Source organism: Peromyscus maniculatus, chromosome X (genome assembly GCF_049852395.1).
Source record: "Peromyscus maniculatus bairdii isolate BWxNUB_F1_BW_parent chromosome X, HU_Pman_BW_mat_3.1, whole genome shotgun sequence".
Classification (NCBI taxonomy): Eukaryota; Metazoa; Chordata; class Mammalia; order Rodentia; family Cricetidae; genus Peromyscus; species Peromyscus maniculatus.
In genome coordinates, this window is record NC_134875.1 from 78,651,211 (window position 1) to 78,664,791 (window position 13,581).

Genomic DNA, 13,581 nt, shown 5'->3' on the forward strand with positions numbered 1-13,581 from the left:
ACATATTGACTCTATCTTTGTTAGTACATTGTGCTGTGGGATGTTCTGTATGTCCTGTGGGAACCCTTCTTGGGTTCTTTGTGGCGTTACCCAGCAGGTCCGCATAGAGGATGATTAGGACCATGGGCCTGAGTGCAGGTGTCTGAGATGGTCTGCACTTGGCTGTGCTGGGGGATGGTCTGTATGTCAAGTTGTTCTGATTGATCAATAAATAAAACCTGATCGGCTGTGGCTAGGCAGGAAGGATAGGCGGGACTAACAGAGAGGAGAAATAAAAGGACAGGAAGGCAGAAGGACTGACTGCAGCCGCCGCCATGACCAGCAGCATGTGAAGATGCCGGTAAGCCACCAGCCACATGGCAAGGTATAGATTTATGGAAATGGACTAATTTAAGCTATAAGCACAGTTAGCAAGAAGCCTGCCACGGCCATACAGTTTGTAAGCAATATAAGTCTCTGTGTTTACTTGGTTGGGTCTGAGCGGCTGTGGGACTGGCGGGTGACAGAGATTTGTCCTGACTGTGGGCAAGGCAGGAAAACTCTAGCAACAACATTGTACTATGGAAACATTTCAAGTTCTCTCTCATGTAAATGATGCCAAAACAAAATTTTAATGTGTAGTTATTACTGTTATTATGAAGGGCATGTGTACCAGGGTGCGCATGCAGAGGTCAGAGAACAACTTTCCATAGTCTGTTCTCTCTTTCCACTTTTATGTAGGTTCTGAGGATCAAGCTAAGGTCACAAGACTTGCATGCAAGCACCTTTACCTGGACACACAAGAATGTCTTTTAATATTTAACATTTGCTTATTATATTCAATAAGCAGGGAATTATAATTAAATTAAGCATGGTCGTTTACCATAAGGAGTTTGAGTGCTCTGGTTTTGAACTAAAGTTATTAACAAATTTTACCCTAGTGTCCTAAACTTTTAGTATTTGTGCATACTGTTGTCCAGAATAATTTCTGAATCATCATTTTATGCCAGGTTTAAAAATCTATTGTGTCTGTCATTGCGAACTTGAACCTGTTACAAAATGTTATAAACTACTGAAAACTGGAAGGAAATAAAATACTAAAAACACATATTGCCTGGGTATTTTAGGTGCTTCTTTATATAAAAGAGGAGGGGACAAAGGGTTAGTAAGGGAGGGGGGTAGGCATGGATGGGGGTACAAGAGCAGGGATGAGAGAGGGGTCTGTGTTTGGTATGTAAAATGAATAAAATTTTTGTTTTAAATGAAAAAATTAAGAGATAATCTTAAAAAAAAGCTTTCCAGAAAGAATACATTTGGAATTATGATTCTAATAACTTTACCAATCTGAGAGTAATTAAAGGCATATAATCTCTTGCTGGCCAAAGTGTTATCACACACATGCTGTTCAGTTTCACCATTAATTTGCAAAAGAAAATTAATATAAATCCCTGTGTAAACCAAAGCATTACTCTTCTAAGAGTGAAACCATGGACTAGTAGAAGAAATCGCAGTTAATATTTATCTGACCTTGGCAGCAGAAAGTTTGTCCCAACAGTTTCTAACATAAAAGAAACAGGTGGTGTTGGTGGGGGTGGTGGAAGGTAGAGACCCGAGACACAAAACTAGAACCTGGTTTGATAGCGGCATAATTTTCAAGTACCATATACCAAAATGCTGTGAAAAACTTGGAGGCATATGACCTTCAGATAAAGCATGTTAATGTGTTCTATGTGCAGATAGTTAATGTAGGTAAAAAGCTCTTCCAAATGAAAAGGGATAGAACAATATTAAGGACAGCACCGGAAGCAAAATTTACATCTGAAAAAGTTACAGTTATTCATGTTCATTTAAACCTGTTTATTTCAGCGGATGTCACAGATTATTGTTGTTTGGTTGTTTTAAGGAATGGTTTCATTATCTAGCTCAGGCTGACCTATAACCCACAATTCCTCCTCAGCCAGTGTCCAAATACTCGAGTCACAGACTTGCACCATGTCCAGTGTCACAGTTCTGTACTAAAACGTTAAATTTATCCAATATTGCCTTTCAATTTTTAATTCCTATTAGGTATAGTCTATGGCATGTGGACTGTTAGTGTGTAACTGGGCCAATGTCTTTCTTGATGTATAAATATGCTGATAATAGAATGCCGAATGATGATGGTTATAAAACCATGAAGAATATGCTTGAATTTGTGTTTTATTCATACAGATTCAGTCTAGAAAGTAACATGTCAAAATAGTAAGACATCTTCTTTGTCATTCTCTGTCACCATTCAATCCCAAAGCAAGCACTTTTTTTTTTTTTTTTTCCGAGACAGGGTTTCTCTGCGTAGTTTTGGTGCCTGTATTGGATCTCAAGCATTATTTTTAAGAAATACTTTAAATTATAAAACAGATTTGAAGTACTAAAAGAAAATATTATTAGTAAGAGGTTTAAGTTTACCAACACAAAGAAAGAATGATCTTAAGTATTTCAAGTGAGTTCTTATAATTATCCGTGTTAATGAATAGACCTGGGAAAAATTCTGATGGTCTCAATTAATTTAGAGCCTACAAGTTTACAAAGCAGCCGTCTAAAACAGAAGTGATATGTAGACACATATATGCTTATGTGTGTGTGTACGTGTGCGAGTGTTGACTTAAGCATGTTTGGACAGTTGCTGGTTATGTAGCATATTTAAGTGGCTACATTTTGTAGGATTTGTCCAAAATTGTAACATCATGACTTATTTCACATGTTGAAATATCTTTCTATCTGAAGATCATATTATTTAATCTCAGAAAAAGTAATTAGTGTGACATGACCAGTATGTTTCATAAAACATTTGGATGACTTTCTGTTGCCTTTTAAAAAATTCTTTTATTTCTTGAGATTGTAATAGAATTATACCATTCCTCCTTTCCATTTCCTCCCTCCAAGCTACTTGCTATTTTTCAAATTCATGTGCCCTCTGTTTCATACTGTTGTTTCATACATATATGTATGTGTATTCTGTTGCTTTTCAATTACCTAAAATCTTTTCAGAGAGTTAACTCAAGCTAATTGATGGATTATTTCTAAGGCCTCATTCCTTTCTGGTGGATATCATGCTCAGCAAAGATTTTTTTTTGAATAGTTCTCCATAATGTCCTTTATTTTTACTGATCAACAACACATAGTATACAAGCTATAAATAATATTTTTCTAAAAATATTAGATATTTCGTTTATGTTTATAGGCACTTATAGCTGGAGTCAGAGTTAGGCTGGTTAAGTGATTAAAGGTAATTTTTATTATAGTAGCATGTGTTTATTTTACTCTGGAAGAATAAAATGCATGAGAAACAGATCTTATTTTTTGTTTGAAGTTATAAAGTAGAAATTTTTTTGTTTTTTGTTTTTTTGAGACAGGGTTTCTCTGTGAGCTTTGCACTTTTCCTGGAACTCACTCTGTAGCCCAGGCTGGCCTTGAATTCACAGAGATCCGCCTGCCTCTGCCTCCTGAGTGCTGGGATTAAAGGTGTGCGCCACCACCACGCGGCTAAAGTTGAGATTTTTTGCTCATATAAAATACCAATAACTCACTTGAGGACCATGCCACCTTCTGAAAAGGCTACAAGCTTATTTCCTACATGAGTTAAATTTATAGCATATCACAGAATTATTCAGAGCAAAAGTGCTTTTGAACCTTTTCTCTGGCAACTTCCCTGACCCTGTTGGGAAGAGCCCTGGAGCAAGGCAGCACAGCCAAGAGGAAGAGTGATATTTTATTTTAAAACCAAATTCTACTTTCACACTTGTGTAGGTATGTGTGATATCATAACTTAATTCCTGTCTCTCTTACGGGACTGATTCAGACGAACCCATTGAGAACAGTGACTTATTCAATAAGGCACAAAGTCAAGATTTTGGTGTTTACATGTAAACTGGTGAGAGTTTAACAGAAGGCACAGGAAAGGAGGGAAGTTAGGAAGTGAGTTACAATGCATCTATGTGAAGTTCACCTTGAACACTTGCCCCATGTGTCAATATAGAAAGCCATTCTTGGGTCCAGGTGCCAAGATTATGTACTTCATGGCTATTTCCACAATGTACTTGGAAAATGTTTCATCGTGTAGGTTAAAGCAGGGTGTACAATGTCTTTCTCCATTGATGGGATATCAATTGAGTCCTGGAACGTTCAAGTGACTGTGACAGGCATAGTTCCACCATGCTTTCCGAATTTTCTTTCTAAGCTCTCTTGAACAGACATGAATGCTAGTTAGAATCCCTTTCATATCTGAAAGTCAATCACCCATGGCTGGCGTGATTTAGATTCTTCAGATGCTCAAAGTAAGGCACTGTCATTCCTCCAGCATTTAAATGGAGATCTGGAATAACCATGGCATGATGTTCCTTTCCAGGAAAATTTCATTAGCTTCTGGAGTGGTTGATCCATTGGCACCTTCAGCAATGACCTTGACTTTGTCTGTGGGTGCATTGGATTTGAAGAGAAGGATCCGTGTGTCACAGTCAGGCTCCAAGATGCTTCTTTCATAAACCTTTGGCTTGGTGAAGCCCAGAACTGATCAATGTTACAATTCGAAATTGTCTGGTTCCTTTGGGTCAATTCCGTCTGGATTCCATATTACTCCATCTAATTCATCAATACTCTTCTTTTCTAGCTCCATAATGAACCTCTTTGAGATCTTTCCCAAGTTATTGCCCACATAGTTCTTGGGATTTATTGTTAACACTGGTATTTACACTGCTAAATAGCATATTTAATCATTGCATGCTTGTAATTCATCAGAGAAGTCAATACTTTTACTTATCTACACTCATATTGGTGTTATAATGAATACCTCCCTAGTAGGGATGATGGTGCCGACTGTTCTGAACCTGAAAATCTTTGATGGATTCCCAGGAGTTGTGATAATACCAGATAAAGGAGAAAGGTCATCTTCTCAGTGCAGTGCTTGATCTGGAAGATGCAGCCACACACTGCTCCTCCTCCTGTTCCTCAGTGTATCAAGTCCTCATATCCTCTACCAGTTTGTTCTGCATGACACTGACCTTATGGTGGAAGAAACTCCCCTTTATTTAGAAGAGATTATGGCAATCCTTATATTTGGTGTCCAGAGTGATTATGCCTAGGTTGTAGTAGTTTGTGGCTAAGAGACTAGAAACAGATAGGTGGCAAGACAAATGTGGTTAGACACCCGAGAGAAAGGAAGCTAACTAAAAATGTTAATAAAATGAAAACATACACATACAAGTAACATCATACAGACTTAGCAGGTTATAAATATCAGCAATTGAAGAAAAATTAAGCTATGAATTTGAAAGAGAGCAAGATGAGGTCCATGGGAGGATTTGGAGGTAGGAAAAGGAAGGAGGAAATGATATCATTCTGTTATAATCTAAAACACTAAAGTAAATATTTAAAAATAACTATATTTAATGTCTTTGGGGATTTTATTAAAATATTTAAAATTGTTGGTGATATTTATATACATATGGAATGAGATAAAGTAGTGCTATTTAAATTATGAGCAGGTGACTCTTTAGATCCTCCAAAAACTAACGTTAACTAGTTCAATGCATCTCACTGTAGTTTATATAAATTGCATTCTGTCAATAGACTATAGTCCATGCTGTTAAGACTCATGCTTTATTTACTATTGTACTATAGTTGCTCAAAATAGTATTTAATTCATAAAAAATACTTAAACCATTCATGATGGTATTTTATATCTATAGTCCTAGGGCCTGGAAAACTGAGGCCAGAGCCCAGAGAATTGCTCTATGGTTTGAGGACAGCAGTTTTAGAGCAGCCTGAGTTATGGAGTAAAACCTCACCCAATATATATATCAGAAAATGAAAAAATAGAAAAAGCAAGCAAATATAACAAGAAAAGTACAAAAATGTGTTCAATCATAAATATGTATGTGATTTTAAAAAAAGTAAGTATTAGGCTGGGCGGTGGTGGCACACACCTTTAATCCCAGAACTGGGGAGGCAGAGCCAGGCGGATCTCTGTGAGTTCGAGGCCAGCCTGGGCTACCAAGTGAGTTCCAGGAAAGGCGCAAAGCTACACAGAGAAACCCTGTCTCGAAAAACCAAAAAAAAAAAAAAAAAAGTATCTTTGGCCTCATAGCAAATGGTTTACAGATGTCAACAGTCTACTATACATAGTACATATGCCTTGTGTTTTTTATTTTTGTTTTTGTTTTTTTTTTTTGTTTTGCTAAGAAAATGTAACACCCCCATAAATTGATAAGGAGTTTCTTTGTGGATTTTTGTTTTATCAGGTTTTTTTGTTTTGTTTTGTTTTGTTTTTTTGTCAAAATTGAGATACTTTGGAAATTTCTAGATCTGCAAGTTAGAGACTGGGTTTAATGAACAGAAGTGCTAAGGAAACCACCAATAAAAATATGCAGAAACAGAGGGCAAGGCTTCTCAACAAGGTGACTGAAAACAACATTTTGAAACACACTGTTACAGAGCAGGGAGTTGATAAGTACTTAATAATGAGGCAGTACAAACCAAGTTTGACACAAAACATTTGTAATGGGCCTGACAAGAATGCAGTACCTTTAGATATTTTGGAGGCCAGCTCTCTGTCAGATGTGGGGTTGATGAAGATCTTTTCCCATTCTGTAGGCTGATGTTTTGTCTTATTTAAAGCAGAGTATTAATCAGCTGTAAAAATCAGTGACATCATGAAATTTGCAGGCAAATGGATGGAACTAGAAAATATGATCCTTAGTGAGGTAACCCAGACCCAGAAACACAAACACAGTATGTACTCACTCATAAGTGGATACTGCAAAGGATAACCAGGCTACAATCCACAACCCCAGAGAAGCTAGGTAACCTCAAGGAGGATCCTAAGAGGGACACATAGATCGCCCTGGGGAAGGGGAAATAGATGAGATCTCCTGGGTAAACTGGAGGATGAAAACAGGAGGGAATGGAATGGTCGAGTTGGGGGAGGGACAGAGAGGGAGAGCAATGAAAGAGCTATCTTGATAGAAGGAGCCATTATGGTGTTAGGGAGAAACCTGGTTAGGGAAATTCCCAGGAATCCACAAGGATGACCCTAGCTTAGACTCTTAGTGATGGTGGAAAGAGTGCCTGAACTGGCCTTCCCCTGTAATCATATTGGTGAATATCCTAACTATCATCGTAGAGCATTAATCCAGTGACTGATGGAAGCAGATGCAGAGATCCACAGTCAGGCACTGGGTCCTAGGAATAGGACCTGGAGTCCACTTGAAGAGAGGGAGGAGGAATTGTACCAGCAGAGGGGAATCAAGATCATGATATAGAAACCCACAGAGATGGCTGACCAGAGGTTGTCAGAGCTCACAGACTCTGGATGCCTGGGAACCCTGCAGGAGACCGAACCAGTCCCTCCGAATGTGCCTAACAGTTGTGTAACTTGGTCTGTTTGTGGAGCTCCTAGCAGTGAGAGCAGGGCCTGTCACTGGTGCTTGAGCTGGTTTTGGGGAACCTATTCCCCATGCTGGGTTGCCTTGCTCAGTCTTGATGCAGGGGGGAGGGGCCTGCCTCAACTTGAAGCGCCTGACCTTATTGACTCTCAGTGGGAGGCCTTACTCTGAGAAATGGATGGGGGTGGGGTAGAGGGAGGAGTGTGGGGGGGGGAATGGGAAGAGAGGAAGGGGAAGGAAGGGAAACTGTGGTTGGTATGTAAAATGAAAAAATAAAATAATATAAAAAGGATTAAAAAAAGAACAACAACAGCAAAAGAATGCAGTAGCAATTGCTTGCATGAAAAGTAAGGAGAAAGGAAGCCATTTTGTAAGAAAAGCTCCAGGGTAGGAAGGAATGTAGCATGAGTGGGAATGAGTGGTGAGGTATTAGAATGTTTTTTTCAGAGAACACTTGTCTCTTAATATAGAATTTGTGGGTGATTTTGAAAGGCAGAGTGTCAACTGTGTAGGATGTCCTTTCTTGATTCCCTGCTATGAGGCAGAGAGTTTAAAGCATGGGTTTGAATTTCAATATGCTAATCATTCCACCTTAACTCATCTGAAATTTTTCCTTTATTATTTTCATATAATTTTCTTACACAAGCTTGCTGCTTGCTTGACCAAGACTTTCACCACCTTTCAAATTTCAGTTATTTCTGCCATTTCAAAATGGAAGCTTAGAAGAAAACATAAAGTATTATTTGTACTCACAGAAAACTGTGTCTTCACAGTATTTGTGCCTTTCACATGCTTAATATTTCAAAACAAAGCTGTTCCAGATGAGAGAGCAGAAAGTTTAAAGCCCCAGGGCAAGTCAAAAATGACAGCCTGATTTATCCTTGGGGTGAGAGGTCAGAAGAGGGCGCCGCAAGCGCAGGCTTTCAGAGCATTTCTATCAAGTTGGTGCTAGCCCTTTAAGCAGAAAGGTAGTCAGAATGATGAAATCACAGTTTTGGTTTTCAAATAAGTATCGGGTGTTCCCTCGTAGGCAGTTACAGGAAAAATTTCTTCAGACGATAAAAATAATCGTGTTCAAAACTTACTAAATTTTAAATTTCTACCTCCAACTCAAAAATCACAGTGTTTAAAGACACTGGGTTCTAATCTTTTTTTTTTTTTTCCGTCTAGTTAATAGAGATGTAACATAAGACAGACTTAGTCATTTTGCTATATAAATTCAAAATATCTTGATTAATTGGGACTTAGAAATTATGTTTAACTCTTTCATTTGAAACAAAGAGAAGCTGAGGGCCCGGAGTCACATACTTGGATGTTATGTTGACTGAGTATGGTGGGCTGAAATGCCAAGATTTCCAAGGTTTTGTGCTGTGCCCTATAATATACAAATGACTGGGTCCAGGAACAATTTATACCTATGATTAGTGATACTGCATGAGTTAAATAGTCTCATTTAATGGTGATGCATAGATATAAAAGACATTTTATCCAGGATTTGCTTTAATAACTCAGTAAAAATAGAAGAAATTAAAAGGAAGGGTAGGTAGATACAAAATCTGCAATATATTCTCGATGAGTAAAGCTGAGATATGGATATATTAGGGTTCATCTTGCTATCCTACTTTTGTGCACATTAAACCATTTCCATAGTGAAGAATATTTTCTGAGAAACACGTTGAATTAAGGTTGTATAATAAGAAATTATACCATGACATGGAGATTGTAAAATTTATAGATTTTAAAGGTCCATCATGATGAGTATGATCAAGATTTTCTCTAATGACATAATACCACTGAAAGTGTTATAAATAGGTACTTGTTAATCACAATATATTCATTTCCAAAATTTTATTCTGTCTTGTGCTTACATGGATTTAATTTCTAAGAGAATTATAATTGAGTTTACACCACATTGCATCTGTTCATTTCTCCAAGTTGTTTTAGCAAAACCAACAGAGCTTAAGGGACACAGTTCTCAATACAATTTGGGCACACAATTGATTTGGAAGTATATTTCCAAAGCAATTTGATCATTTCTGCATAAACATTTTTCTTACCAAGGAGAACCAATCAATTTGAAAAGCAATCTATTGGGCCAGCATGATAGTTCTATGAATTAAAGCTCCATGCAAACTGTAGTACTGGAATTACATCCCTGAGCCCCACAAAAAGCTGAATTCAGAGACCAAATTTGTTATCCAACACTCCTAAGGCAAGATGGCAGGTGGAAACAGGAGACTCACCCGGAAGCTGGAATATGCAGATTATCAGAAATAAGGAGAGCGACCCTGCCTCACAAAGTGGCAAGAACCAACTAATGAAAGTTATCCTGTGGCATTCACAAATGCCTACACTTACACAACACAAAACATCACATATGTACACGTACACACACAAACACACACTTAGAATAATAAATAAAATTTAAAATTTTAAAGGAATAAATAACAATAAGAATTAAAACTTAAGGAACATAAAAATTGATTTATTGGCACTTAAATAATATCTACTTATACAGACACAAAATCCTAATGGTCCTATCTAGAAGATGGAGATGAGAATCTGATTACAGAAAAAAATTGCTTTTCCTGAAAGATTACATGCTTTTTACAAGCTTACATTCAAGGGTCATATGTGGGTGTTACCATTGTGTAACAGACATGACAGCTAACAATGCATGTTGCAAAATGCTAACAGATGATGCCCTTCTCAAAAGCATAAAAGACAAATTATTTAATAAGCAAAAAATCCCACAGGGCTTAAGATTCAGAATTAGGAGAAGATCATGCTTCTCAAATTATTTTTGAAACTACTTTTTTTTGCTTCAGAAAATCAGATAGGAAAATGACAGCTGCAAGCTCATAAATTACAAAATATCTTTTACCTTTAATCTAAGATGAATAGGTAATGTGGCCTAAATGGCATTACACTGGAAAGAAACTGTGTTTCCTTTCTTTTCCTTTATTTTTTTGTTTTGTTTATCAATTTTCACGTTTTTCTAAGATCACATTTCTATTTCTTGAGACATTTGTCCAACAAGGCACTAACTTGTTGAACCTGAGCACTGACACACAATAATTCCCTCCTTCTCCCCTTGGAAGAAGCTTCTGGACAAACAACTGACCTTTTGAAAACATTTTAAGAAAAAAAAACAGCTATAGTAAAGTAAAAGTCATAAGGAGCAGGAAGATTTTAGAAAATCTAGCTTGTGTAAAAGGTGTAAACATGTCCAAATGCACAAACCAGGTGCACGAAAAGAAAGCTAGATCTCAAATCTGGGTTAACATCAGGTTATTTGTGGCCTGAAGTTGATATGGAGGAATAGGGCCCAAATATGAAGCTGTATAAAAGCCAAAATGATATTGAAAAACTTGAGGAGTAAGTTTTATTTTGAATAAAAACTCAATTTCTTTAATAAACTATTGCAATTATTTTTTGTTTTTGCTTTTGAGAAAAAAAAAAAAAGCTTTGGAGCCTATCCTGGAACTTGCTCTGTAGATAGGCTGGTCTCAAACTCAGAGATCTGCCTGCCTCTACCTCCCAAGTGCTGGGATTAAAGGCGTGTGCCATCACTGCCTGGTGAACCATTACAATTTTAATTTTGGTTGTGAGCCTAGCCTTTAACGGCTGAGCTATCCCTCTAGCCCTACAATTTTAATTTTAAGAGAAAGGATATAGACATCAAAATACTTTGCAATGTCCACTGGTGTCGTTCTTGTTCAGCTCACATTTGGGCTGTCATGTTGGTGAGTCTTCATGGGTGTAGATTTTGATATTACTAGGAGATCCAATCACACAGCAAACTCCCTGATCCTCTGGCTCTAAAAAAGTAGATTGGGAAAAGTCACAAGGCCCCACCAATACTACACAAAGAACTACAGGCAACTGAGGAAAGCTGAGAGTAAGAGAGATGGTCTTCTCCTGAGAAGAGTACACCACTGTCTAGTGCCAAATGGTCAGCCCTGAAAATATACATACAAGTAAGCTAATATAGATTCAAAAGGTTATACTTTGGAATGTATATGTATGTACATATAGATATGTACATGTGAAAACAATTAATGAACAAAGAGGAGAGAAGGGAGGGGTGGATGGGAGGGTTTCGATGGAGTAAAGGGAATGGAAAAATGTTGTAATTATATTATGATTTCAAAAATAAAATAAAATATATATAAAAATATTTTGCTGAGCGTTGGTGGCGCACGCCTTTAATCCCAGCACTCGGGAGGCAGAGGCAGGCGGATCTCTGTGAGTTCGAGGCCAGCCTGGGCTACAAAGTGAGTTCCAGGAAAAGGCGCAAAGCTACACAGAGAAACCCTGTCTCGAAAAACAAAAAAAAAAAAAACAAAAAAAAAAAAACAAAAAAAAAAAAACAAAAAAAATATTTTATTTAAAAAAAACCTAAATAGTACCAGGAACTTGTTGTGGGATAATGCTTTTGTACACTGGTTTAATAAAATGCTGATTGGCCAGTAGCTATGCAGGAAGTATAGGTGAGATAAGCACACAAGAAGAATTCTGGGAAGAGGAAGGCTGAGTGAGGAGATGCCAGCCTGCCGTCCAGGGAGCAGCATGCAATGGCACACAGGTAAAGCCACAGAATATGTGGTGACACATAAATTAACAGAAATGGGCTGAGTTTAAGTATAAGAGCTAGTGGTAAGCCTGAGCTAATGGCCAAGCAGTTTTAATTAATATAAGCCTCTGTGAGTTTACCTGGGTCTGAGCAGCTGTTGACTGGGTGGGACACAGGAAAATTTACTATGGATGAGAGATTTGTCCAAACTGCCAGCTAGGTGGGATACAGAAAAACTTCTGACTACAGGAACTAGTTATTGCAAATTTTCTTGTTTTAAATAATAAAGCCAATTATGGCACAGCAATGTATTATTACTAACTTTAGAGTTTCCTACTATTATTGTAATTATCTTGATACTAAATGAGAGGTATGCTTCATTTGGAAGCATTAAACTCAGTGCCTCTTTTTATTTCCTATGTTCAGAGGTTTTAAAAAAAATGCTGATGACCTATTTACAAAGTCTAGAAAAGCTATCTTGGAAATATTTGATTATTTGATTTGGGTATGTCTCTGGCATTAACTAGAGGTGTTTTTTTTTGTTTGTTTTGTTTGTTTGTTTGTTTTTTTTTTTTTACCATACTCTATACTCCTCTTAGGTCACCAAGGTTATAATTAAGCCTTATATTTCTGTTTCATTAGTCAGCGCTAGTGTTATCTCTCTCATGGATCCCTGAGATTTATGCAGTTGTTAGGGATATGATCAGTGTCTAGGTTTTCCTTCTGTCTATAAGAACTGAAAGTTTGCATTTGAACATTAATATCATTTTTTTCTGCCCAAACTCTATTGATTGCATATCTTACATTTTAATTCTCACCTTTAAGCTTTTTACAGTTATATCAACACATCCCATAACTAGGTCACAGATCTAAGTTTGCCAGGAAATTGAGGAAGCAAAAGGTATAGGATAATCAACTAAATTTCAGGGAATAAATATTTAAAATGGCAGCTTAATGTGTGGTTTGTCTCCTGGGGTGTACAAAATATGGAATCTTTCTCAGATAGTAAACTTTCTTTCTAACCAATAAGTCTCATTTTTGTTGTAGCCTTGATGTTTGACATCAAGCAGGAGCCAGCCCCCTTAGAATAGAAAAAATGGTTTTCTATATATTTCAGGTATATAAAGGAAATTTAGAATTGAACCCATTTCTCACAACTTGATTATTACAGGAAAATTTTTGGCCAAAATCCTGTTTAATAATCATATAGTAGAATTAATTGATAACTTTTACAAAAACAAGATCTTCATGTCAATAATTAATATTTCAAACACATGGTAATAGAATTATTTCCTTTTCAAAGAAGTAAATTATTTTAATAAAAGTTAATTTTTGTATATCAAAGAGAGATATACAGACCATTAAGCAATGATCAGTAGTTATAGAAAAAGTATGCCAGAAGTAAAAGTATTTGAAAAATCACACAGCCAGATAACTTCAAGGTTGTCATCAGTTCTTAGATTTTGTGATTTCACCAATGGTTACTAAACAAAAGACTAAATTATAAAATCATTTTTTCTCCAGCTCTCTATTCTCTTTCCATCACTCTATGCCATATACTTAATCTGCTGAGTGAATATTTGTTCTCAAGGCGTGAACTCTTGTCTC

General features: G+C 36.8%; 1 pseudogene; it reads right to left on the bottom strand.

Moving 5' to 3' along the window:
• Positions 1-4,038: 4,038 nt before the first annotated feature.
• LOC121825606 (glutamate dehydrogenase 2, mitochondrial-like) lies at positions 4,039-4,742 on the bottom strand (annotated as a pseudogene).
• Between the last annotated feature and the right edge of the window lie 8,839 nt (positions 4,743-13,581).